Here is a 27,963-nt window from a genome sequence, read left to right as displayed (position 1 = left end):
ACATCTAATGCAGAAATATTAATTAATGCTTATGACTCTAGGTTAGATACTATTATTGTAATGCTTTATTTGGTGGTTGTCTGCACGCTTGATAAACAAACTTCAGCTAGTCCAAATGCAGCAGCTAGAGCCCTTACTAGAACTAAAGGGGTTATGCTCATATTAGCCCGGTTTTGTCAACACCGCACTGGCTCCCTATCAAAATATTACATCGGATATATTTTAAAATCTTATTAACTATCTATAAAAGCCCTGAGAATGGTTTAGCCTCAATACTTCTGAGCGAAGCCTATCACATTATAGTCCTAAAATGTCCGCTGTATTCTCAAAACTCTGGGCCATTTGACAATACCTAGAATATCAATATTGACTGCGGGCGGCAGATCCTTTCCTCGCCCAGCACCTAAACTCTGGAACAATCTCCCTAACTTGTTCGAAGCAGATACACTCTGTCAAGACACATCTTTTAACCTAACCTACACATAACACACCAACACACTTTTATTATTCAAACTGCTAAAGATTTTTAGGCTGCATTACTAATTAGATTAGCTGGAACCTGAACACTACTTCATAAAACACACATTGTGTGTGACATGCAAATAGAATGGCATCTACGCTAGTATTATAGTCTTGTTTTTCTTTCTTTAAATCTGTCTCACAGTTTGTATCGACTAGATGGTGCATCAGCACCCAGAGATTATGTTCATCAGAGACCAGAACGCCTAGATGCGCTCTCCGTGGAGAGATCACCAGATCCTGATGCACACACACATACACATTGGCCACACTCAGTCATTTACACTATCTGGACACAGCTGCATTTAAAATTGAACTGAGGTTGCTGCTGGCACTGGTCAGGAGGAGAACTGGCCCAACTAAGCCTGGTTTCTCCCAAGGTTTTTTATTTCTCCATTCTATGAATGGGGTTTTGGTTCCTGTCACTAAGTTGCCTCTGGCTTGGTTTTGTTGGGGACACTTAACTTCTAGCGATTATCGCTGAATTGATTACAGAGACTGTCTCTTACGACAATAAATTGTTTAATCTCAAGTATTATACATCCCTATCATTGTATTCTTCTACTTTATACTGTTCATTCCTTTGATACAACTGTGTTGTTTAAAGCACCATAATTAAAAATGACTGATTGATTGATATCTACAGTATGTCACAGTAATGTGGGTAATATTTGCTTTTAATGCCAACCAAATATTGCAAATATATGCAAAAAGAAGGCATGGTTTCAGTAATCACAATGGTGTTGATGCAGCTAGCGCCAGAGATTGTGTGTTTTAATGTGCGGACTAGAGGGTAGCGCAAAGTGCCGCCCAGATTCCGCCCTTACCTGGACTCCTTCCCCTGAACACTGCCTGACCTGCACCCCCTGAAGCACAACAAGGACACCAGTTCTTTATTTGGACACTTTCCTGGACACTTTATTTGCACCTTTTCTTTTAATAAAAGCTCCTCCGAGGCCTGACGCGCCCACTGTGTTCCAATGCTGGCTCCTGTCAAGGCGCTCTTTAATCATGACTCTGTCTTGATCTTGTCAGCATTCTGAGACATGCGCCTAAGACTGCACATGACTTGCTGATCTCACCTGAGAAATAAGCTTCCTATCATGCTATTTCAGCATTTGATGTTTCCTAATACAAAAGATAGGTGCTGCACTCCTACAGCGATGCCTGAGAGGCGTTACAAAGATGGTCACCAAGTGATTTGTCTAAAGAGACTTTTGCTATAAATAACTTCACAAGTAGATGTCAACTTATTCTAACTCTACTTACCAGCTCACTAATACTCTAATAACACAACAAATGAGAGTTAGTAGATACATAAATGCACACATTACCGCTTGGTTAACATCCAACATAAGTCTGTGTTATTAGTTTAAAGCTGCAATCCGTAAGTTTTGGCTGCGTGCGTGTTGTCACAATCTATGTTTAAAAACGTGGAATTGCAGTTCCTTGCAGAATTATTCCACATGTTGGGTTGTACTTCGGCATGGCTCCAGGAAGATAAATCAATGCGCAAAAAGAACGTGTAGCTGCCAAATACTACACCGGAGTGACTTCTGCACTTAACTCTTTCTCCACGACAAGATATCTCAAGTAGTTACAATGCTTCCTGCCAAAAACAAGATATTATGGTGATCCCTGTTCTAGGTGTATTATATGGTAAGGAAAGGAATGACACAGGACATCCCAGGTCTACCAGGCTCCAAAAAAAAAAAGACAGACGAGTGATCAGAGACAATGTAGACTGCAATATAGGCTCAACAGGCAGATCATGCTTGTAGATTGTGTTTTAAATCTCTTCTGAATCTGCTTTGGGACAAAGTAGGCTAGTCAAAGACGGAGACAATTAACAGACCCAGAATATCTCTGTTATGTTGTTATGTATAAATTATCCGTTTCTGCAGGATCCTCACATGCACTATAGCTAAGTCTAGTAGCTGTGGACTAATTTTTATGTTTACAGATTCTTAAATATTGGCTCAGTGCCATGCTTGAATTTCCTACGAAAATCTAGCTGGATCTAATGTGAATAATAGAGTGGCTAAATAATAAAAAAAGTCATTATGCTTTGTCATGGATCGCAGGGTAATGTAATGAAAATAAATACAATGCTAGTATAAATGCACAAGTTTACTACAGCATTTTTCATCACCTAATAAAATTAGAATTTTTAATTGTTCAATTCTAATTATGTATGATTAGTTTGATCTAGTCACATGGGGCTTTTGTTTAAACAATGGTTGATTTTTATAACTGTTTTACTAAATAACTGTTGTCAAAGCCTCCCTTACCTTCCAGCAATGCTGGAGATCAACTAAGGCATTTATTAATTCAAACATGTGCATATCTACATAGTCTCTTTTAGGTTCAAATATTTGGCTTACCCTGACAGAAGAGGTTGAGCAGGTGCAACTGGTAAATTGCTGGGAGTTTTGTCCAGGCTGTACTATCAAGTTATGCATTCAGTATGAAGTTTCATGGTTCAGAGGTTTTTTAACAAAAACTATCTCTTACCATCTTTCAGGGAAATTCTCAGTGGGACACTTTGTAATGCGCCAAATATCACTTGAGAATAAGTGTCTTTTAACATTTGTTTGGCATATCTAAAGTCCCAACAGGAAATTCCCAGCAAACCCTGTCTTTGTATATCTGGGTGGCAATGTACACATTATAATTTTAATATATTATAAAATTCAAAACGCTGACTTTGTTTCTTTCTGTTCTATTTAGATTTATTCTTATTTATTATCTATTGTTGTGGTATGAGCAAACAAGTTGATTTGTGCTACAAACAAACCTGGAGCACTGAAAAGATATTCAGTAAGCCTGCTACTTTTTATCATCAATACTTCCACCTTCTACTTCGTGCCAGGATACTCTCAAGGAACACTTGGTGCAACTTGAGGAGGATGAGAGGGCCTTCAAATCTTGTATTTGACAGTGGGGGCCTTGAGTCAAAAAAGTGCTGAGAACTACGTATTGCAGGGATGAATTGGAACACCTTACAAACGGGAGGCCATTAACCAGCCAAAGGCAGTGGAGATGGTTATTGGACTGGAAGGTCTCAGCCCACCTGCACACCAGACCTGGATCGATCAGCAGTGCAGCCAGTGTCCAACCTCAAAACCTCCAAAACCTTCACTTTAGGAAGAAGAAGAAAAGGAAGGTACAGCAAATGTCTGGATTCTCTCACCCCCTCTTAAGTTTTATAAACGTTCGCTGAGAGTATCCTGACATGTGCTGCAAATGCACCACATGGCGATAGAAGACTGACAATCTCCAAACACTTTCTAACAACTATCTAACGAGCAGTGTCAGGAGAGCACATCCCATCATCATGAAACCGCCTGGAAGACGCAGCCTGTCAGAAAACTGAATTCCAGATAGCACTTAAAGATCTCACCATGACATTCATTGCACATATATGTTTGCACTTGCCTCTGCATTTTAAGTAAGAGATAAAATGACACAAAATCTGTAACTTTCTAACCTCAAAGAGTTCCTAATGTGCATAATACCACAGACACTGGAATATATTTTGAATGTAAGACTTTATGGTGGACTTGTCTGGCTTTCACTGAAATTCCAAATGTGTAAAAATAAATAAATAAATAAATAGACATTTTAGGAACTATTTTAACTATTTTAGCATTTTCATTTCCTACACCAATAAACTCCTTTACATGTGCAGTGCATTTTTCTTTCTTCTTTCTTTCTTTCTTTCTTTCTTTCTTTCTTCTTTCTTTCTTCTTCTTCTTTCTTTCCTTTTATTAATATATTTATTTCTATTTTATTTAGTCTGGAGCAATCATTGGAAAGGGCTAGATGAAATTCACGTACTCAGTTTTACATTGGCTGATCTACAACAAAAGTATAGTACAAATAATAATAATAATAATATTAATATTAATACATTAATAATAATAATATTAATACACACAATAATAATAATTATTATTTTAATTGGTTGTTGTTGTTATTATTAATTTACATTTGTCATTTAGCATGCACTTTCAACAAAAGCGACTTGCAGATGAGTACAATAGATCAATTATTATTATTATTATTATTATTACATATTATAATTATTATTATTATTATTATTATTTTTTTTTATTGTTGCTATTATTAATTTACATTTGGTCATTTAGCATGCACTTTCAACAAAAGCGACTTGCAGATGAGTACAATAGATCAATTATTATTATTATTATTATTATTATTATTATTATTATAGCGTTACAGGAAGAGGATTTTCAATCGCTCTCGCCTGGAGTGACGTGTGTATTACGTCACGATGTCGGAAGTGAATCCGAACAAGTCGAAGGCGCTGGAAACCAGAAGATAAATGAAAACATGATCACGAAGCCGAAGGACCATAGAGAGAAAACTGCGGTGTTCTATTTCATAAAGAGACAGGTATTTGCTCACCGTTGCCAGTACAATTATACTTTTAACGCCTGAATTCGATGTGCATTTAATGCAGTCGATTCGCAAAATGATGCGTGGCCCTTCAACAAGCAAGCTGTTGCAGTATTCGCATAACTCTAGAGATGTTCTGTTTAGTAAACTGACATATTCTTGTGGGGCAAAATGCATGCAGTCTCTTTGCGATAATAACAGTCTAAACCGGACTAGTGCTCTGCTGATCCACGGCATATAAGCATCTGAGTTATGCACAAGGTATTACTTGAAAGGTGTTTTACATTTTCAGGTCAGCTGGAAGCATACGTAGTATTAACTTTAGCAATAAACATCACATCTTTAAAAATAAATCCTTACAAAGCACTCTGTAAGTAGTAGTTGCATGGTAAAGTCCTGATGCTCCCACTACAGTATGTCAAGGGATTTAACGTACCGTGGCATATGTTTGTGTTTAAAGAAGAAGAAGAAGGTATTCAGCTGTTTAGTGACTTAGTGAAATGTGTATGAAGTAATTTTAATAGATATTTTTCTTTTAACAAATATAATGATGTAGATCTGATTTAAGACAATTTGCCAGTAAACTGAGCTGTTCAATGGTTTTCTTTTCCGTCTTAGTTTCAAACTATGCTTACAGCCCTTTTTAATAATAATCACAATTAAATTTAGTTGGCTATGACTAAATAGCTATGTTAGAAGTTATTTGCTCTTGTAGAAGTTTCCCAACTAAACTGCAAACTAAGCTTTTATGTTTTTAGTTGGCAAATAAAATGAGAGAATGTTCTCTGTTAGTTCTCTTTATTATTTAATGCTTGTGAAAATTAAATCTAAAATAACACTTCTAGAATGTTAACGCTTTGACTGAACATTCTGTTTTTTCCGATGGAATCAAACTTTTTATTGTTCAAGTTTATAGTTGTCAGTTGGCCTAACAATAAACAAATAAACAAAGGCACTAGTAACAAAAAGTGCTTTAATATCAGAAGTCCCTTATGTAACAGATTAAATATGTAACTAAAAGCTGGGTCTTTGTTTAGTCTGGTTTTGTATTTTAGTATTGTCATGTCTGCAGCACTATTGTGCGGTTGTCTTTGTTTTTAAACTCCTAGAACTATGTTAGAGGAGCATTTAGTCGCTTCGGGTGTTTTCACTCTGCAGGCACTGTGAGTGTTGTTTGTTTGTACTCATAATTCTGTAATGGCAAATAATGGTTGTCGTGGTTGCGCAATTCTAATGGTGGCACAGTGTTTCAGAGGAGATGAGCTGCATATTTCTGTAGAGATGAAGTTCACACAGGCTCTCACTGTAAGTTAAGTCAAGGCTTGGAAATAAAATAAACAGTAATTATGATTATGAATATTTTAATGATAATTTAAACTGAAATGAGAAATCCTTAAAGCACACGTATCTGACATTATTCAAAAGTTTTTGTTTATTTGGCGTCGAATGCTCAGTATCACGCTTACACATGGAAGACTTTGTTCATTTTGATTTAAATGTGTTTGTTTGTACTTGCTTATTGTGAATTGGATATTCATGCAAACCGACTTTCTCTCTCTCTCTCTTCTTTCTCGCTTCTCTTCTCTCTTTTCTCTCTCTCTCTCTTTCTCTCTCTCTCTCTCTCTCTCTTTCTCTCATAATTTTATATAAGTTTATGCATTTATGCTCTGTAGGTACAACAAATAAATCTGTTTACCATTCACACACCTCATCTCCACACCTGATAACCTCCAACTTAACCTAAAGTAGATATTTTGAACCTCATTGATTATCATCATGTGGAGAGAAAAAGCAATAATATACTTTTCCATAAATATACACTTTCACAAAAGAAAGTCATTTCAGCTTAAAAGAGGATGAGGTTGAATAAAATGTGTTAAATATATTATAACATAATTACAATTTCTGAACTTTTAAATTAGGTGTTTAATTTGCAGCGATCTTGCAGCAAATTTAAAAGTGTGTTACGGATGCATGTTTTTCCTGTAGAGCAGAAAGTCAGATGTTTTGAATGTCATTCATGAACCCATTCTATAGTTTCACTCATTTTAATGGTCCCCTTTATAAACATTCTGTTGCCAATAAGTAACTTGCACCTACATGTTGACTAACTTTTTATTAGAGTGTTGCAGATTATTAGAAGAATGGTAGGGGTTAGGATTAGGAATAATAACTTGACATGTTCTTGGAAAATCTAGTTATGGTTGGTAGATCATCACAATAAAGGGCTTATCATTTAATTATCAGACAGTCTGTTTATATAGAATCTTCATAAGTGACCATCAAAAATAAAGTGTTAGCAAATTCCTTCCACAAATACTCTGTTTGTCTCAAACAATATAATGCTAAATAAATTGTGACAGAATTTGAATTTTTTAACCTTTAATCTAACTCTGAGTGCCAGTCAAGCTTTCTTGTTACTTTAAGTTTATTTCTCTGTCAAACTTAAAACTCACAGCAAACGAATGCTTATTTTTTAATTTACATGCATCAATGAACCAGCCAACTTGTACTTTAGGGTGCCACCTGCAAAGCTTATTCAAATCACTCAGTCACATGGTTGCAACTTCTATGCTTTTAGTGCGCATGATTGGTGGGAACCTAAACTTTATGGAAAGTGCTCCAAACACACCACAAAAAATAATTTGCAATGGTTTTACTGGAAAAGTGAGAGTTTAATGAAAAGCAATAGAATTTGATAGTTTTAATATTAGGCTTCCATTGCTTTTAGTGTAGGGTATGTTTTTGGCCAGCAACTACCAAAATGGCGTGTTATTAAGCAAACATTAAACAGACATTCAGAATACCGCAATGGTGAGCGCGTGTGTTCCTTTTTGCCCTTGTGTCTTTGTCTGGCTGGAGAATAAGGGTCTTTTATTACACCCAAAACTGTGGAGTGTGACGCTACTATTTAGGCAGCTTTGGTAATTCAGTGTGCTGTGGCCCAGATGAGGCCGTGAGCTAATGTCTGTAAATTGAGTCTCAGCCGCTGATGGCTTTATTAATAACCCGTCCTGTCAATTTTGATTTTAATGGGAATCAATTACATATGTTTATTATTTAATTTGATCTCAGTTACTACTTATATCTACATTTACAAAAAAATCTTAATTAATGAAGACAGCGTTGGACGCCACATAATTGTGGATGGATTTGTAATACCCTATGCACACTGGACAGCCATTTTAAAACAACACCCCAAAATTCAAACGCATTATTCACTTTACCGCCATGCTTGTTCTGAATCCGCTGTATGTCTTTATTTATGATTATACCATATATCATGATTGTAATTTGATGGATGGATGGATAGATTTTAGGTATAATTTTACCTTATAGTGTGACATTTATATATCAATGCCTTTAAAGAAAAAAAGAAACATTTGGTGTTACTTGATCTTATCCAGGCAGATTTTTGGTAAGTTAAATAAAATATATGAGTAATAGCTGCTGAATACATTACATAATAAATTAAGTTTAAGTTTCAAATATAGTTGAATAGAAAACTTTTAAACAGTATTTGATGATAATAAATAGTAATGAATGCTATGGTGCCATCGCTGTTTTACTTTATTTTATTTTATTTATTTTTGATCAAATAAATGGTAAATTTGCGAGCAATTTAAGATTTATTTTATCTTTCTTCATTTCATCTTATCTTTTATCTTTCTTTAAATATTTACGGACTCCCAAACTGCAAATATTTGATTCACTACATAGTTTGTATCAATGCTACTGCATTATTTATTTATTCTCTTTTTTTCACCTTCATACTGAATAACATCATTTTAATATATATTACTTTATTATCATTTTGCTAGTTCATTGTTATCATTGTTAGTTTTTTTAAAGCCTTTTCATAACATTTCCACAGATGCGAATATGGTTACACTTGATGGTCCACTTTAGATACTTTCAACTAGAAGTACCTTGTAACTAAATCTCTATTAACTAGTAGTAGGCTTTAGGAGTTAGTAGAATAAGTTAATATGTAATTTGCAAAGTTTCAGTATCTTTGACCCATCAAAATCAAGTGTTAGTAGTTATTAAGTACTAAAGTCTACTTATATTCTAATGACATGTAGTTTCAAATTTATTTTCTTTAGTAGAAAGTGTTACCCTGAATATTCATGCGCTTGTTGAATATTTTTGGTGTTTAGGAGGTGACTGGAAATGACCAAGGAGGATGTGCTGAGGGAGTCTTCAGAGGAGACTCTGTTCTGGGACGCTACAGCATTATTTCCTGCTACTCTGAGAGAGCGGTGATCCATCAGGTGGCCCCAGCCGCCCATGCCTTCAGACTGAGCGTGATCTGTACACTTGCATCACTCACTAAATGCTGCTTCAGCTTCAGTTTGACATTAAGCCCTCAAGCAAAGTGTTCTGTGCGCTTTATGTAGGCTTCACCAAATGTCTAGGGACACTCTGGGTTATTTATCTCATCAAACTCCGTCTGCTGTACAGCCATGGATTTATTTTATATTTCGTTCAGATGGCCTGGGCTATAAACAAACAACTTATTTGTATTGCTTTCAAGTGTAGTTTTTATTTATGAAGCAAAGTTTAAATCTCTAAATTGTGGACTTGCTTAAGCTGCTGTAAAAGGAAGTATTGACAAGGTCACAGAAATTTCTTTTCCAATTTTCTGCCTGCCGTACTGATAGTTATCATTCCCTCTCTGTACTGGCTTCTCATTCACTCTCACACTTCACTTAATTCACTTCAAACTGAGCTGTTTAACTGAATTTGAGTCATCGGGCTTTAGCATGCTCAGTATGGATAAATCAAAATAAATAGATTTTTAAATGGATAAATTATACTGACTGATGCAGATTTTGTTTCTGGAAGGATGTAGAGAGTTTACAGATTTGACTGTTCTGTTTTGCAGAGTTCTCTTCTTTGACTCCAAATGATCCTCTGTGTCGTGGAGGTTCTGCTGGATCCAAGGACTACTGTCCCTGAGCTCTCGGGCTGTTCTCAGACAGTGGGTTCCCAAGTTCAGCTAAATATTAGTCTCATTGGCAACGAGGTGAGAGTGATTCTGAGTCTCATTCCTGCATTTTTACCAATGATATATGAAACTGAACATACATTTTTTTTATTTTCAAACATTTAATATTTATTTATTAACCTCTAACCCTAACTCCTAACCCTAAATATTTTTTAATCAGCTGGCATGCACAAAGTGATATATATATATATATATATATATATATATATATATATATATATATATATATATATATATATATATATATATAATATAAGTATTAAAATAAAATACATTATTAATTTAATATCAGCTAGTGGCCAACATTTCTTTTATTCTATATTAATGTGATGAGGAAGCACATTCTTCAGCTTACTAATATTAGTTTAAACAATGAAAGTCATTAAAATGTATTTATTTAAAAAAATAAATACAATTTAGTTAAATAAAAGAAAGAATAAAATAAATAAAATTACTGTGCACGAACGAGATCCAATAGTCATTTACTACAACATATTTTAAATATAATGGTTTACGCTCGATTCAATAATGAAATGCCTTCGCAGAAAACGCCCATAAAAATATAATATGAAAAATAATAACATTTTATTAAATCTGAAAAATTTATTAATGAAAATTAACTAAATAATAATAATTAAATACAAATATGCCTGGTTTTCAAGTTTTCTCAAGATTATAAATGTAAATGGAGCCGTTTAGAAATTGCTGCAGTGAGTTTAGACACCTAGTGGTTTAAAAAGAAAATTGACTCAAAAGAATCTGTTCTACTGCTGCCCCTCCGCCCCAATGTGCCCTACCTAATGCCTAATAAGGAAAATCATAGACCATGCTAAAATGTATCGTTAGATTTTTCCAATACTTCAATAGCTTTTCAATATTTTTTTAAATGTTGCCTGCAGCTTCCTAGGTTTTGAAAGAAAAAAAAAGAAACTTAAAGATTTGGGCTGCGTAACACCCTGAAACTGGCAATGTTAATTAACGCAAGAAATGATTTACTACTGCTTCTTCAGACGTGAGAGTCTAATTGGTATATTTATTTTTCCAGAAAAAAAAAAAGAATGTTCAGAGGGAGGGAATGCAATTACACATTTTGATAAAAAATTGTGAAACAAACTTTCTTTTCTCTTTTCTGAATAACACGACTGGATGTATTGTGCTTACCAAGGCCAGGAGACAACATCCACAAATACCACCCCCATAAGCCTTTCGCAGCTGTCATAAACATACCCACACTCTCCTCCCTGGAGTGTCGGGCCCTGTTGACTGGAAATATTTTCGCAGACGAAGCGTTGTCTCTGTCAACATGAAATCTTTAGCAGGTTGTCCCATGCGTATTCAAGTGAGTTTTTTTGTATTGCAGATTCTGAAAAGAGGCTGTGGTGTCAATGACAGAGACGGATCTACTGGATACGACTTTACTGCACTACTGCTGCAAGGCAGGAGCCCAGGAATAGGTGAGTTTGTATTCGTAATTAACGCTTTGTGATAGCTTACATCGGGTAGAAATCAAGGACAGATCGCGATCCAGCACAGCACGGAGCAAACGTCGCTCGATTTCAGGTGATGCTGAGAGGCGCCAGTTTCGCTGGCCAGCCGTTGTCGCTGGAGCTGCGCCGGCCCTTACGCAGCCGCTGATCTAACATGAACGTCACCACGCCAGATTCGACGCCCTCCTCTCATCCGCTGGTCCTGCAGGCGCTACAGCCGAGGTGAGGGGAGATACTGGGATGACTGTGGAATCGGAATTATGCAGTTTGAATCTCGTGGCAAAAAAACTCAAAGTGCTTTGTGCGAAGATGTTCGTGTGTTGGGCTCTGTGGAGGCTGATGCGACTCGTAGCGATTTTGACTTCGGCACTGGCGCTGCACATCGCTGGGCCCAACCTGTGCACCTCTGCAGTGAAGTGTCTGCTAGAGCTGGGAGCCAACCCTGCTTTTAGGGTTTGTGATTTCTTTATAGCACTAACGGAGCTATTTAAAAATTCAGCTGTGGTTAAAAAAGTGTTTATTTTATTTTATTTACCCATTTTCTCATGTTGAGCTAGGGCGCAGGACTTACTGGCCAAGTTTACTATGCATAAGAACTATCTGCAAAAACTAGTTTTAAATATGGTCTACATCATGCCCTAACGTGAGACCAGTTTTGAAGGTGAAGCAAAATATTAAAATACCATTAGTATAATAAATAAAATAATAAAAAAATAATAATAGTAAATTTATAGAATAATAATACATTTAATAAAAACAAATAGTTTGTAATACTGCTACTACTACTAATAATAATATTAATAAAAAATAATTGTTTAATTCAATTACAAATAAAAATTAAATAATATAATATTTTATTATACATGTATTATTATTATTATTATTGTTGTTGTTTATATGATGTTTTAAAATGTTCAACGTAGGAAGTAGATTTTAATAATAATAATAATATTTTAATAACATAAAAATGATATTAGTGATTATTTTTTCAAAAATAAAATCAAACAAATAAATGATTGTGTGACTCTATGTATGTACTCTGTGTAGAAAAAGTCTACTGTTTATTTCCCAATGGATGGTTGTGCTGTTCGCTTATGATAAATGTATATTAAGTGAGCACACGGGTCAGGCTGATGCTCAGCACATTCACGAGCCAGCTTTATTATTTTCCTTTCAGTCTGTCCCCATCAGCACAGCGTAAATTAGCCATGCTTATTTCTCCCTAAACTCATTTACACTCAATGGTGACTGCTCAGGCCATTCTCCTCGCAAACACCAGATGTCACTGAATTATTGATATTATTTAAACTTTTGTAAATGCATGCATTTCGGTTCAGCGGGCCTTTAGTACAAGTGAGAGGTTTGTTTGTATGTAAAGGGTTTATCGGCTCTTTCTGCCAGAACATAAAATAGGAACTGGCGTGATGCTCGACTTCGCCGTTTTTTTTCTTCTGTGTTGTGAGGCAGCCAGAGTTTTCCATCCTTCATTTTACCCTGCATTATTTCTGCCAGTAGTGCGCTTGTTTGTTGCCAGTGTTTTTCTCTGCATCTGTCCATTGCTCAGTCAGTCAGGAGATGCTTTTGAGGTCAGTTTTTGTTTCTCAACTGCAATTTCAATAGAGATATCACAAAGGCCAGGGAAACAAACATCAAATCATCTGATAACGTCGTAGAATAACAGGCTTGGCAGATCTTTCGTCTGTGGAGAATGTTCTGGAGCAGCTGAGGTTTAGCTATAAAATATGCCTTGTTGCTGCATCAACACTGACAATTGGAAACAAAGGTAGAATATGTGGGATACGAGTTGTCAAATCCACGTTGCTCACCGTCACTTAATTACACCTGTTTCGCTTAACATTGGATCAGAAACTTTTAAACAAGTTAACATTTATCCTTGGACTCTTCAAATAGGTTTGTATATACATTTATACATCTATTTTTTTTGGTTTCATTTACGCCCGCTAGTTTCTTACGATATTATTTCATACGCCTGCCAGTGGAATTATATGATCCAGTGAGTCATCCTTTATCCAAACAGACATGGAGCTCTACTGAAACAGCTAAAACGGGTAGCTGGATCTTCCTGCAGATGCTTTTTTCTCACCACTAGGGTGCAGTCTTGTGCAGTGGAAAGAGACGCATTAAAGAAATAGGCTGAACCTCATTTTTTCTTTTTCTTTTTGCTGTGCAGTGTCAGCTTCAGTTTCAAAAAATATCATTTTGTTGTTTGCTCTTTGATACCAGAGGAGCATAATCAGCACGCTTTAATTGTGGAAATTCCTACATTACATAAAGCAGTGATTGAGGCAATGAGTCAAGCTTGCTTAATTACATTTTTTTTTTTTTTTTTTTTTAAAAGACGGTACTCGTGGTTTCAGCTTTTCTAGCTTGCTTTGCCATGCAATACAGAGCTCGAGAACTTTATCTTCTAAGCATCACAAGCTGCTATTAGCGAACCCTTCCGCTCCTCAACAGAAGATGCTTTCAATTGGTGACACGAATGATGATTCAGCACTCGTGTGCGCGCTCATGTTTGCGTTGCGTTTTTATGGTCTGTTTGGATTTATGCATGATTTACTATACAGGGGTATGGATTAAAGACGGCGCATGTAAACTCTGATTATTGTATAAATTACCATATTTTAAGGACATAGCAATCGATATTTGGCAAAGGATTTTTCAGCCGTCTATGTGCAGAGTAACGCTTGTCATGCAAAACAAACTCTGTCAAGATGATGGTGATAAACATTTATTTAGCATTGCTTTGGATGCAGTTCAGTATTAATCCCAGCTGACGAGGATACAACTCTAAGCACGGGTTAGAAAGGTGCTACTTGTCAGACATTCAGACCAACAGTCAGCATATCTCCCATCAGTGTGCGCCTACATCATCCATCTCTCGATATTTTGCCTGACGCTAACAGAGAGTCGCAACTTTCAATTTTCTAGAAGATTCAGCTAAAAAAAAAAAAAGACTCAAAGTGAGGGGTCTGGAGTGTGGTTTGCACATTTTTTTTTTTCACCTGTGAAGCTTAAACCTAGCTACCTGGTAGAACCCACTTACCAAGTGCGACATGTTAGTGGATCAAGTTCTTTGTCGACCCTGGAACAACATTGTGATTAACCAATCAAATTTGAGCAATCAGTTTATAGTATTTGTGAAGTTTTAGGCTACTGTCAGTGTTTGGGTGTGTCAAGAACAGATATAGGTTATTTATATAGCAGGTATATACAGATACAGGTCATTCTTAAAACGTATTAATTAGTTTTAAAACATTTATTTCCAGACTTTTCTCAGAAAATCCATAGATTTAACTTAAACGCAAGAACAACTAAGTGATAGTAACAAGTCTTAATTCATGACTACGAAATATTACATTTCCCCGCGTGTTTACCAGTAAGAGAGATGAGAAAGCAGGATTAGACGTGAACACAAATAACATAAATCATCCCAGGTGGAATATAGAGGGTGAGACAGGCGAGGTTTTTGGGAAAAGAACAAATCATTCAGCAAACAGATCACAGAACTGCATTGCTTGTTTAATGTATAGCGTTAAGATTACACGTGAATAGTCATTATACTCACAATGTTTCAGATGGGTAAATTAACGGCGTTGTTTTAATCGTAGCACCCTCCGGGTGTTTTCTGGAATGGATCACTGGCCGTCACACCTGTGTGATTTAATAAAACAAAGAGAAGCCTTAAATGTGCCTTAAGGCCATAGTTTACAGAGACTTAAAGTGAATACATCTACTTACTATGTTGAAGTTATTTTCATTTTTTGTATATCTTTTGATTGATACAACAGCAAACGTGCTATATCCATCTACTAGATTGTTGAATTATGTGCTGATCTTCAGTCATACTACAGAATATCATAAACATGAAAACCTCTAGAAACATGTTAATTAAATTAAATAAATAAATCTTGCCAGTGTAAGTTATGCCAAGCTTACTATGTTACTTGGTAATCCATACAAGGCTTTTTAAATTTCTTAAAGCATGAAATTAGAAATAAAAAGACCCAATAAGATGTTAATAAGTAATCTAACATGCTATTATTGCAAAAATAAATTACATGTTAAAATATATATAAAAAAATAATAATAATAATAATAATACAGCTTTGCTGGCTTGGTGAGCAGAAGGTAATGTCAAAACACTGAAAATTTTACTGTTTAAAAACTTTTGATTGGTAGCGCAATATACTTACAATCGTGATATTCACACAGCATTACAATGAGTTCGTGAGGCACTTCAATAAATAACTTAATTGTAAAAAAGTAATGAGAAGAAACAGTTTAACTGACCCATCTTGTGAGCAATATCAAAAGTACTTCAAACTCTGAAGTAATGTATTGTTTTTTAATTCAAAAGAAAGCGACAGTTTGAGTAACTATCTTGTTTTTTTACTCCTTAATTTATCATCTACAGTTTGTATAATGCATCTACTGACATCTATAAATTATTAACGATTATAAACGCTGCCAAGTATAAATAAATAAAAAAATATATATATATAATAAATTCTAAATCCAAATATTGTCCTGCTGAGCTTCATCCCGCGCCTGTTTGAATGTTTCTGACACAGACTCAAATAATAAGTCAAACTATATTTTTAGCGCCTAGATAAATTCTTGTCTGAAAATGAGATCGCAGAGTATGTATTACAACATTTTATGTGGAAAATAAGGAGTGGAATTCATGCATTTAAAGGATTCATAACGCCACGAGAATAACACTGGCATAGATAATGTTATAAAATGCTAGTTTGTTGTTTCCCAACTTGTGAGAAGCTCAGATGGCTGATGAACGCCTTCTGCCTGGAAGAAGTCTTCACAAGATTCACTGACAAGTGATATGTCGATATTGAATTGATTCAACACATTTTCGTAGTTGTAGGGAACAAATACTCCAGTTCAGCTTCAATCACAAAACTAGTTGGAGACAGTGAAAATTTGAAATGTTAGTTGAATGAGTTGTCAACTCAAAATACTTTTTTTGACATTATATGTTAGCTTATATGCAAATGTTGATGTATTAGAACAATGCTAGTAACTTCACAAATAAAAAAGAAGTAACACGCTGAATTTTTATTAGATCTACTTCGAACACTAATTTGCCCTTAAGGTTTTTTCTGACTGACTAAAAGTGCAGTTAATTGTAAATTCATTAAATTCAAATACGTCACTTATATTAATAAACCATGCGATCTATAATAATGAGCCTGCAATTTCTGTAGTCTATCAGCACAATACAAGCTTCATACAGTGCACCAACGTAATGATTATGAATGCTTCAGGAAAGAGAAAAAACAAAGATTAGGGCCTGCCCAGCAGTAAAATAATCTACTGATGTTTTCTTTTTTTTTTTTTTTTTATACAACAAGACTGGAATATCATCTCCACAGTGGATTGTGCACGCTTTATACATGTTAGATGAAAAAATATGTTTTAATTGGTTTATTTAAAAGTAATTTAAATGATATTTGTGTAGATATGTTTGTATGTCTGTGAGACAAACAACAATTTTTAGTATTTATTATGTGGTTTGTTTGTTTTAATAAGCTTAGGTTTAGTTAGTTATTACATACTATTAAAAATGTTGTCATTATTGCGTAACGCTCGCATTGGGTTTATATGGGTTTGGTGGGAATTTGACACTTTGGTATACTTTGATATTTTGGCTTCACTTTTCCAGTTTTTTTTTTGTACTCAGTCAAAACAAGCAGTCAACAAAAGCTCACTACAAGGTTTCATCCTTACTGCTGCCACTTTCTCCAAAAATTATGAATGATAAAAATTCAGTTGAGGCATTTAACCTCTCACGCAAGCACTCATTTTCTGTCTCTGTTGTGGTCTCCAGTAGTTTGTTGTTATATACATTCTTAACAAGGCTATTTTAGACAATTTGTCTGCCATTTGTTTCTTCACTGAATTTGGCTTAATACATTTATGTGATCGCATTAAGTAATAAATACATTTGATCCTTCATTATAATTTGTCCAAAAACGACTTTATTCTACCTCCTGACTAAAGGTCATCCATGGACCCTTAAAACGCTGCATAGGTAGGTCACTTACTAGATATTAGAATGGAGAAATTGTCTCATGCTGAGTTAGTAAAGACTCAGTTGATGTGATAGAACTGCATGAGGCAAAAACATTGCCCCAGCGGTGTTGTTTATCTGTGATCCCATTACAAATCGAGAGCCCTAAGTTTCCGTTTGTCAGAGCTCTGCATTTATATGTCTGAAAGATGGAAAGTAACTCCGACACAGCACCCTGCTGTCTTAAGAAATGTGTGGTACATCAAAACCTTTCAGTTTTTCTCGATGCAGATGAGGCTCTCAAAATGGATGTCCTAAACATGGACTCCCTCATTCACATATTAATGAACACAGGGTATGAGGCCAGTAGAGATGGCAGGCACATTAAGCCTAAAGCCATAGGTAGAGAGCCAATGGGCGAAGAAATTCAAACACAGTTACTGCTTGCTCGCCAGCCAAGCCATGTCAAGGGCGACACATTTGTTTTGGCCATCTTCCTTGTCTGGTTCCAGCTCGGTGCCTGCCACAACACATTGTTGGATAAGATAGAAGAGGCACAAGAAGTCCACTGCTCATGCAGTTGGCTGTATAATACATTTAAAAATGGCGTAGAGCTGTGCTGCAGTAGAGGCATCGAGCTGTTTGGCCGGAGGGGGCTGATGAGACATACTGTTAAACATTTTTATCTAGTGTGCAAGTCCTTGCCGTGTCTTTGCATTCAGTTATTCAGTTTAGCCTGCACCAGTATTTTCTGTATTCTCCGGAAATTAAGTTGCACTAGGTCAAAATCACATCGTTGAGTTGTTTATAGAAGTTACATTTGTTATATTACATGAAAGTAAATAAACATTATTATGTAACGCATAAATGTAAAAAAAAATAATAATAATAATAATAAATAAAGTTATAATAATAATTACAACTCATGTATTTTTGTTCCTCTAACTTTAAATTAAATTTAACAAACATAAATTATAGTGGATTATATATATATATATATATATATATATATATATATATATATATATATATATATATATATATATATATTTATATTATTTATATATTTATTTATTTTTAGTATATGCCAATCTAAAAATAAATTATTTAAATAGAAATAAACTTGGGCTTATGTAACCTCTCTCATTTGAAGTGTTTTTAGGTTTAATGTTATAATTGCATTAATTGCATTGCATTACATAAGCTGCTTTGGAACATAAGTGTCAGAGCATATTTCAGACGCTAAAAGAAAATAGTAATGACCATTAACACTTATTTTTAATAAAATGACAACTGAGCTTTATACAGAGTAGTGTAGCTAGAGTAAAATCATTTTTTCTTTGGGCAGCAGTTTAGCATGATTAAATATTGCATTTAAAATTACTATTTTTATGAACTACAAAAAAGACAATTTTATGTCAGCAATCAGTAGTAAACTCTCTAGCAGCCTGCAGCATTTTGCAATAGGAGGTTCTTTTTGATTAAAGAATGTGTCTATTAATATCTGCTACACCAAGCCACCCTCGAAATAAAATAATTTCTGTACTGTTTTTAATAATAATAACCAAATGATGAAAATAGACAGGTTGATATCTTTTCCCACAGTCTAGTTTAATATAATTTCTAGATTTTTTTTTTTTTTGATTTTTTGATTTCTTGAATCACAAAAAAATAAAAAAGGTAGCCATCCTAATTGAGATTCTAATTAAAGCGATCATGAAAATACAGTTTAAAAAAAATAAATAAATAAAAATAAAATATTTCTCCTTTAATGGCTTTAGTATAGTGAGACACTTGTTAGATGCTGGTAGTGAATCCAGATAACTTTTTTTTTTTTTTTTTTTTTTTTTTTTGCTTATTTGCTGCAGCTTAACTACTTTACATTACAAGTAGCTTGTTAGCTGGGGTTTCCTTAAAGCTGACCTGGTAAGGGAAATCCATCCTGAAATTCATCATTCTCCCCTATTTTATGGTGATTTTGTTATGCCTTGTACTGTGGCTCAGCAACTTACTAGAACACTTTAGTTTATTTAAAGGGTTACTCCACCCCAAGATTGTGTCATTAATCACCATAAAAGATTCAGAAAAGTATGAAAGACATCTGCCATCAGTGGCTCAACCGTAACTTTACTTAACAATTGGGTACAGTAGTTGTAGCACCATTTTGGATAGCGTAAACTTTTGTGTCAGCTGAAATTCAAATACATATAGTCTTTTGTACAAATCAAAGCATAAATATGCATACAAGACATACTTTTCTGTCAGTGGGGCCGTCATAAGCCTCCTGGTTTTCATCAAGAATATCTTAAATTGTGTTAAATTTTGGAACGACACAGAAAGGTGAATAATGCCTTTTTGTGTGTGATGATAGAGTAACTCTTTAACATTTTGCTATTTCATTTAGGATGTTTTTATGTATATATTTATGTACGTTTTTAGACATGTTTTCACTGAACTTTTTAACAAGCGTGCTACTTCTCTTATCTTTTTAGAATGATAAGGGCCAGTGTCCTGCTGATGTTGTTCCAGAGCCTCTAGATATGCCTCTTGAAATAGCTGATGCCGCTGTCCAGGCTAAAGAGCTGCACACACACTGCTGCAGGAGGTCCTCCCCAGACCCGGCGCTCTTCTCCCGCTTCTGCCGGGCGACCTCTGGGTCTCCTTTCAGATAAAGCTCGTGCCCAGCTTTCAAGTATGGGACTTAGCATTGGAGACAAAGTTATCATAGCCGGTCAAAAGGTACTGCATAGGTTTAATGAGCAAGCATATTTTATTTATATTTTTATTTGTATTGCACGTACTGTGGCTTGCCTTATCTAAACCTAATCGTCATTATTTTTCACCAATTGGTCTCAACGTAATTTTTATGAAAACACAATAATAATATTAACATCATTTTAACATGCATGTCAGTGTACAAGTTTGTTGAGCTTAAGCATTTTTAACAGGGGTGTACTTATTTAAGTATACACTTCTGAATAAAATCTTAAGACCACGGGAAACTTTACAAGATTTTATGTTTCACGCTGGTGGATTGTAACCAGTTTGTAGCAATGCTTAAAATTGCCAAAAGAAGAAACAGGACCAAGAGACAAAAAAAAATAAAAAACTTAATTTAAACTCAAATAGGCTGTTCATAAGCTGATCAAAAGTTTAAGTTTTTTTATGTCATTGTTCTTCAGGCAGTAACGATGTCATGATTTCCTGATGGCAAAAACAAGTAGTCTTTTAGTGTGGCAGGATTGTTGAGCCCCACTCACAACATCCGATCACTGCCAAATAAGATTCTGAGAGTTATGGGACCAAAAAAATCACCTGCTCTGCGCCGGAGAATCTGACAGACTGTCCGTAAAGACACAGGCTGATCCTCAACCCAAATTAAGGCCCTTACAGATGCTGACTGCAGCTCAATAACAGTAAGACGCGGTATCTGTGAAACAAGGATTCCTCTCCTACTATGACGCAAACCTGCCCGTTTGTAATTTGTAAGATAGCACCAAACATGAGACATTAAAAGTGTGAAGAAAATGTTATTCTCTAATGAGAAACATTTAGCAGTCCTAATGCCTTCCAACGTTACTGGCATGTTAAAGAAATCCCATTGAAGATGTTTTCTACATTGCACAGTGGAGAGACTCCATCATGATCTGGTGTGCTTTTTTCCTTCAGTGGGATAATGGATCTTCATGTTGTGCAGGGAGCCAAACAGTGGTGAAGTATGTGGACATGTTGCAGGTGCATCCTCTAGACTGAGGACCTTGTCTGAGCGGTAATGACTGGGTCTTTCAACAGGACGACAGGATGACAGTGTTACTGCCTGAAGAAAAATGACATGAAAGCCACATTTTTGTGCAGATTTGAACTTTTAAGTTATGCTCTTGAATCTATGCTCTTGAACTTTTGATCAGCTGATGAACAGCCTGTTTGAGTTTAAATACAGTTTTTTAATAAATTGCCTATTTACTATTTTTTGTCTCTTGGCCCTGTTTCTTCTTTTTGGCATTTTGAAGCAGTACCACAGAACCTGGTTACGATCCACCAGCATGAAATATAAATACTTGTAATGTTTCCTCTGGTCATAAGATTTTGTTCAGTAGTTTGTAATCTTATATTTTATTATATAATGCTTTTCTGTAGCATATGTGTCTTAATATTTTGAGGGACCCCTTTGTGTGTGTGTCTAGCAATGAAAAGTCATTGTGAGGGCCATTTTATGTGTGTACAATAATTTATTTACATGTCTTAAAACCATGATCAGCAAGGTATTTGATTTGCTTTAAATGCAGTGATTATGCAAATGTGTTAGGTCAGTGCAAACTAAATTTAAAGATTCACATTGGCAGCAAATTTGTATAAAATGTATATCTGCTTTGAAAATCAAGGACATGTGTGTGCTTGTTGGTCCTCACCTCAAATATAAAGATGGCTTACAGATGCTAGAGTTCAAACGTAACAGGTTTGCTGTGATTGATATTGATTGGAGCAATTGAGAAATCAAATTTCATAGAAACAGGTGCACCCCCACACAATGTTCTGCAAAATGAGAGTTGTCGGAAAGAAATGACTTCATGCACTGCTCCCAGCCAAGAACTAAAATGTCATTGAATGGTATCCTGAAGCTGCCACGCAAAATCAAATCTGTCCTACATTCTGTATAACCGTCTGCGATTCACTACAGCTAAAAGGCAGCCGCATTGCAAAGCTGCAGTCCATTGTGACATCATCAGTAATGGACAGAGATTTAGCCGGGCTCTCAAATCCATTTGCAGAGGGTACAGAAAATAGTGGGTCAGAAAACTGAAAGAAGAGTAAAGTAGAGACTAAGGGCTTGCTCATCTGTATTGTCATCGCAGAAACTAATTCTTTTTACATTTTTCTTTTTCTTTCTTTTTTTTTGACTCCCGCCCGCTCTTACCTACACACCAAATTATCCATTAATGAAATCCTCCGCCACATTGGGACTAAAGTGAGCAGAGTGCCTAGAATCTGCAGATTGGCTAATCAAAACCCCATTATCTTCAGGGATCCTTGGCGCCCTGGCTTTCTTTGATCCCCATTTTACATTTAACGTTATTTTTATCCAAGCTCATTTGCCTGTTTATGAATGTCGCGCATAAGAAAACAAGGTCGGCTCTCCGAAGACCGTCGAACGGGCCTAAATACGTGCCGCTGTGTGCGAATGTGCTTGTTTGTTTCTGGAATAAAGTAATCACTTTTCATTGCCCTCCGGAGTGCACGGAGCAAGATAAAGAGAGCGTGAAACAGGTCTATTGAACATGTATTATCGCCTCGGCAGCCCACGCCAGAAAACTATTTCTCACACTGTCCCCACAGAGCCTCCCCTCCGTTTGTTAAAGTGTTTCAGCAGGATGCTCCTGTGGTCCCGTGATTGAATGCATTAGGGAAAAGTGTAAATCTTAGTTTACTCTCTGGCTGTCGCTTGTTTTGCAAGGCTGGGATTCTGCGGTTCTGCGGCAGTACGGAGTTTGCTGGGGTCTTTGGGCTGGAGTGGAGCTTTACCAACCAGTGGGCAAGAATGATGGATCAGTAGCTGGCGTTCAGTACTTCACCTGCCCGATTAAACACGGTAAGAGTAACTTACCAACTGGAAACTTTTTTTCGCATAATGATACTTGCAAAAAGTTATGTTTTTCGGACACTTTTTTCGGAAATAGGCTCATTCTCCAACTCCCCCAGAGTTAATGAGTCGAGTTTTACCGTTTTGGAATCAATTCAGCCGATCACCGAATCTGGCGAAAGCACTTTTAGCATAACTTAGCACAGATCGCTGAATCCAATTAGACCAGTGATATTAATCTTGTTAAACATATGTAATATGTATAGTTGGTGATGTCTGTTTTTGAACAAAATCATTTCTCTCCGCCCCTTTCCAGGAATATTCGCCCCCCTTTCTAAAGTTAGCAAACTATCGGAACGCCGGAAAAGCAGTCCCCGCCAGCCCACTGCTCCTGTCCCCCACCCAAGACGGATTGATTTGGCTCGGTCACGCCCAAAGGTCAACACAGGTACATTTCTCATTGACCGGTTGTTTAATGATCCCCTTTACATCTCACAAACCCAATATCAGGAGCATCCCAGCGGCCACCACGGACTCAAAGCTAATTACCATCCCAGAGGACCTGCTTGATAAATAAACTTACACAAGTGTGAACTGCAATAGTGGTGATAAAGCAGTTGGCATTACCACTTTATTATGTCCCCTTTGGGGTTGTAGGGACTATAAAAAGCTGTGTGAGCACTGAGGAATCATTGAGGGAGTTAATGTCACTTGTGTGCCATTACAGCCTTCACCCCAGGGCCCATTTATACAGATGTGACACCCACCGATGTGTGTAGTGAATCACACTAACATGCATAAACTCTGCTTTTGTCACGTATACAAATGAAAGAGGACAAATGACTCATTTAAAGTCTTCCTGTATTATCATACGTGACAGAAAAACCCAGAGGGATTTCATACAAGGGAGGTTGATGTAACATACTTACTGAAAATGTAAGATACACAATATTGTATTTCCTTTTGTTGAACTAATTTTGATAAAAGCAATATTAAACTTGCAGTCTTTCTTTTGATCAATGCTTATGTATCAATATCAACTTGGCTGATATGTCATGCCGATTTTCAGTATAACGTCTCTTGCTGATATGATACTATTTGAATGCGTTTTATTGGTTTCATATCATATTCTAGCCTATACTTTATTTTAGAGGATAACATTTTAAAGGAGAAGGCACTGAATATAATATAGGCAAACTAGCCTACTTCCGCCTTAGAGCGAGCTGATGAAAAACAATAAATATAGTCAGTGCTTTTGTTTGGGAACGCAGTTTTGTAAAATGCTTATACCAAAATATTTAGACAACAGACTTTGCTCATTCATTTCAGAATGACCATAACAACATATAGTTGCTGTATGAACGAGATCGTTCAAGTTATCCTGTCTCATAGTGCAAAGTCACATTAATGTTTTCATTGCACATTTCCCTTTTATCTTAGTTCATGCACATTTTTTCTGATTAGATAAAAAGCTGATCCTGCTCAAATATGCGCATAAGGTTTTGAATTTTAGAATTTATATGCATCTTGGCGTTTCCATTCTCTTTTTTTTTTTTTTTTTTTTTTTTTTTTTTTTTTTTACAATAATCCAAAATGCGATGGAAACATAGCTTATGACAGGACCTAAGATGTCTCTGTCTTAAATCATGATGTTAAATACATTAGTGAATAACTACATAAACAAACACATAGACACATACAATTTTGTACATTCAAAGAAAAATTGGAAAAAAGACTGATAATCATATCACCCACACACAGTTCTAAGGGCATCGTTTTAAGCAGTACAGTATAATAACACCTAAATATCCTGTAACCTGCTGAGACTTTCATTTCTCATAATACCCGTCTCATGAAGAGAGGTAGTACCCACACAGACTTCCATTAGTGCACTAATGCTGATATACAGCAGTTTCTCTCATCACCTCTGTTACACTAGAGACGTTGCCTTGCTCTTTCTGTGTGGCGAGTGTTGACTTGACTTGACCAGGTTGATGTAACATTGTTGATCTGTTTGCCTATTATATCAGAGACGAGCATTTCTACTGTGTCTTCCTCTAGGGCACAGGTATTGTCCACTCAGACAGCTAAATGCAGACATATGGATCTCAATAGCTTTGTGTGGCAATAGCACTTTTATGAAGAGCCCTTAAGGCATTGTAATACGACAAATGTTTGTTCTACTTCCCTCTTTGGTTTTATCATCCCGATTTGTGTGTGTGCGTGTCTGTAGTTACGTCCTGAAAAAGTGTAACTCTTTATTAACTGTTTATAAATAAGTAATAAAGTTATTCTTGTTGACTAGTTTAAACTGTACACCACAATTAAATTTACACACTGGGTTTGTAATGATAAAAATATTATTACATTATATTTAGGCATAAGATTTTAAATAATTATGTTAACCATGTAAATAATAATAATAATAATTTGTAATAATGACACCTGTCAGTGATGTTATCTCCCAATAGAAACACCTCCCTACTACAGTCCCGCCTCCTCACATTGTTCGACAGCTTTCTGTAAAGACATAGGAAATGATAACGTAAAAAGGAATCACGATTCCATTTAAGTTGTGGCAGTTTACATGCATAACGCAGAGAAAGTGAAAAAGCAAATGTGGTAATTAATATCGCAATTTAAATATGACTCATATCTAGTAAGACATGGGAGTACAGTTGCAAATGGACTTGGCTTTTTCATTTGAACTGAGTCACTGTGCAATCTCAAAAGCAGAAATGCATACGGTAATTCAAGATTTGCATTCGGATTATCGCAATTTACGCGCTCACATGTGGGAAAAGGCAATTAAAATTACAATTTGCAATTCCTTTTGAAAGAAGTCCAGTATATCCTTCCATATCATAGATATGAACCTGAGAGAATTATCACATCTTTTCAGAGAAGCACAATTATATTTTATCGACAGCTTTGTTATGCCCACCCATTGTTCCTAAACCTCTTTGTCACGTTCTTCTCTGCACTTTGATTGGGAGGGGTTGAGTCACACTGGGCACATTAAGCCTAATATGAACATCCTAGAAAGGCGACAGAAAGCGCGCTCCGTAGGGTACTTGTGAGTCACTCATGGACAGACTCCAAATGTGACGCACATTTAAACACACAATTAGAAGAATGCCACCGCGTGCACCTCCAACACGCTCACAAAAACCATATCCAAGCAACACGTCGTCTTTTAAAATGACACTTTAACGATGTCACCATCCTCTCGGCCACCACAGAAGAAACGACAACTGCATGCTGTCCTCTAATCAGTGCCTTTTCAAGGTGTTTCTTTTTCACTTCTATCCCTGAGGCGATTTGAATAGTGGACTGTGGTGGATTTCCATGTTCCCCGTTGATTGATTGTCCAATGAAGCCAAACTTAATGAGCAGTTCTCACATCAGGCTGAACAGACTGGCAGTAATTTGTCATGAAAAGAACGGAGGAGAAGTGGTGTGTTTGTTATCACTGTAACCCTTTGCATTAAATCTTAATATTTTTTTTTATGTGGTTGTATAACCGTCTTAATTTCACTTTTGATGTAAACTGTTGATATTTAGTAGAAGATCATTTTTCAAGAAAATAATAACAATAAAAAGTTCATATTAAAAGATCTCCAAAAGTCCAACTATATGCAAACTGAGAGAACTTTTTATATTTGATGGCCATTTTGTTTTGTTGATTTCAGTATGATAAAAGGATATTTCATTGAGCAATGCGTTCCATAAAAACAGATGATGAGTCTAGCGCGCGTTTAATGCTTTTGCTTTAGGGTGGGCCATAAATGTTTTGGCTGCATAAGAATGAATTCGTAAGATTTTAATGTGCATGTTGTGCTTTCATTTTGGGGCGTCTTTAAAACACTCCACGTATACCCCATTTGAATTGAGTGAACCAGATTTCACGGACACTTTTATAATTCATTTCCATTTTGCTACTTGGCATTCTTTAGTGTTTATTATGTTCAGCAAAGCACAATGCACAATTTTTCCAAGCTTTATATCCTAAGGATGCTGAAATTGTTTCTCTTCAAGATTCACAAAGGCAAAGTTAATTAAAACTTTAAAGTGAAAATCTCTTTTTCTTTACTATGTAGCAGATGTATTTGATAGAGAAAATGTTGATGTCTGTATAATGTCTGTATAAGAAACTAAAAGTTGGTTCCCAAAAAACCTCATACTTTATTATTGTATAATTACAGTTTATTAATTTAATATTAGGAATACTTCATTTTCATAATCACTCTACAGCTCCTCATAACCGTATCACTCCTGTTTTCTTTTTTTCTCTTTATTTCTGTCTCTCAAATATCTGGATCTTTTATACATTGGTTTGTTTAAAGTATATCATATTTAATTGTACAATTACTTGGTGTTTACCCCAATGACCAACCTGTTTAATTTATTAAACATTTGCTTATATTTTATCAGACTTTTGTTCTAGTAAAGTATAACATGAACTGTTTCCACTGTTTGTCTTTTCATGATATTTATTCCAGCGTTAATATTGAACTGGTTAGTCTTAATAATGTTTGTAAAGGTCAGGGATGACACGATCTTGGTTGTTTTGGTGTGCTCACTGTGCATATATTAGCATTTTGAGGGGTCCTTGGGGACTGCGTGTTGAAACACTCCAATAGATGCTGATTCTTTGTGTGGGCCTCGTGTACAGAACTAATGATTCTGATGCTTTTGTTTTTGTGATTTCAACATGATGCACATTCCCTGTTTTACATGATTTATATGATGCTGAGAAACTGGCGTCCAAACTCCAGAAGTCTTTGAAAAGACTGATTGTATGAAATGTAATTCCACACAGGATTGCATCATAAAACAATGTCGTATTGAGGTGATGGGAGGTTGGGGGGGTGCAGATACGTTGCACCCAGTGACG

At 35.7% G+C, this 27,963-nt stretch overlaps 2 pseudogenes; both read left to right on the top strand.

Annotated features, from left to right (window-relative positions):
* The first annotated feature begins 9,114 nt into the window (after positions 1-9,114).
* Positions 9,115-11,406, top strand: LOC122334850 (annotated as a pseudogene).
* A 187-nt stretch (positions 11,407-11,593) lies between these two features.
* Positions 11,594-27,963, top strand: part of LOC122334849 — a 28,521-nt pseudogene continuing 12,151 nt past the window's right edge.

This window comes from Puntigrus tetrazona, unplaced genomic scaffold (genome assembly GCF_018831695.1).
Source record: "Puntigrus tetrazona isolate hp1 unplaced genomic scaffold, ASM1883169v1 S000000653, whole genome shotgun sequence".
In the NCBI taxonomy this organism is placed as follows: domain Eukaryota; kingdom Metazoa; phylum Chordata; class Actinopteri; order Cypriniformes; family Cyprinidae; genus Puntigrus; species Puntigrus tetrazona.
This window is presented reverse-complemented; position numbering and strand designations above follow the sequence as displayed.